Source organism: Macrobrachium rosenbergii, chromosome 21 (genome assembly GCF_040412425.1).
Source record: "Macrobrachium rosenbergii isolate ZJJX-2024 chromosome 21, ASM4041242v1, whole genome shotgun sequence".
NCBI classification, from domain to species: domain Eukaryota; kingdom Metazoa; phylum Arthropoda; class Malacostraca; order Decapoda; family Palaemonidae; genus Macrobrachium; species Macrobrachium rosenbergii.
In genome coordinates, this window is record NC_089761.1 from 20,228,123 (window position 1) to 20,229,825 (window position 1,703).

The following is a 1,703-nucleotide window of genomic DNA, read 5'->3' on the forward strand; positions in this document are numbered from 1 at the left end:
ATGACAGAACACAGCATGTAATAAAATGCTTGAGTGTCGTTCGGATACCACTATCAATGTTTGCAGAAAACTCTTGCGGGCAAAACACGTGGAGTGGAGAGGCGATTTCAGATTAGAACATTCTAGAAGGTGGGCCGGTTATAGATCCGGATTTGAAGAGGATTTCACTGCGTTTTTTTGCCCTGGTTGAGTGTGTAGGTACGTGTGTGACCAAAGTACCCTGTGACACCTTGTTTTACAGAAGGCTTGTCTTGTCGACAAGTACCTTGAGCTCGAGCGGTGTTACGCGAGTGTGTATACATTTCCTAGCATTTTTTAAACTTTTTTTCTCTTATTTTTTTTTTTATAATTACACACGTACGTGCATTATTGTTGGTGCATATGTACCTTTGGAGACAGAGCGAGTCTCTGAGGGTTTGGCGCTAAGCATTTTTTCTATAGGCGTCATCAGGCCTTGGAGGAGGATTGAAGGGGTAATAGGGAGGGGGAGTTGTTGCTCGTAGAGGGTGGGAGACGAATTTCTGTGTGTGTGTGTGTGTGTGTGTGTGTGTGTGTGTGTGTGTGTGTGTGTGTGTGCTTGAGAGTCGATTTCCATTTTTCTTTGAGGTCTTTTTGTAGCTTGGCCTTGGAAGAAGTGAACGTGGCCTCTTTGACTGGCTGAAGAGAAATCAGCTGCGCGCGTAAACAGCACTTGTGTTTTTTTTTCTCTATGGGACTTGGGCATTTAATTGCAAGGGTTAGCTAATTTTTGAAATTAATCTTTGGAATTTAGTTTGATGATGGGTTTAATTCACTGCGAATTTATTTAATGGATTACTTAATAGTAACTTTAGTTTTTGGGTTTACGTAATTTTTAATTTAATTAAGGGTTTAATTAATTTTTTAAAATTTGATGGTGGGTTTTGTAACCTTTTGAGTTAACTGTGGGTTTCGGGAACTTTGAATTTGATTGTGGGTTTAATTAATCTGGGATTTAATGATGGGTTCTGATTAATACCTTTTTTGAGTTTTGGCGATTAATTGGTAAAGAGATTTAACGTTGTAGTTTTTGTGCTGTATGGGAATTCGGTTAAGGGAAATTGTTTTGCCTTCGGTTTTTTGTTTTGGTAAAGGGTATACTTTCACGGGACCTTGGGAATTTTTGCATTTGTGATTAGCCAAGAATAAGTTTGTGAATTTAAGTACGAAGAAGGGAGTTGCAAAAATGAGGGGAGGATATAGTGATCAGAGACTCCTTAGATCAGCCTATGGTTGAGTAGGACGCGGAGATCCAGTCCGCTGTCCGAAGAATTTTGTTGCAAGTCAGAATAGCCCAAGATTGATGAGTGGCTTGAGTTCTAGGATCCCACGGGGTCGTTGCTTTAACTGTAATATGCAGGGACACATTAAGAGATTTTGCCGTGTTCAGTGCTGTGGCAGTTGCAAGAGTTATGATCATCCTTGGCGGTCTTGCCCGTCTCGGAGATAGTATAATGATAGGTCCGCACTTCAGAATTTTGGTAGCCCAGATAAGGAAGTGCTTCACGCGAATTGTTCAAGGAGATCTGGTGATCGGCAGACATTGTCGAAAGACCGGTCATTTGAAAAGGAAAACTGGATGGGTGTCTCTTGGGATATTGGACTTTTGGGAGAACCCGTAGGGTCGAAATCAGTTGTAAATGTGTCTGCACAGGGTATAAACGTAAGGGTCTTTATAGATACAG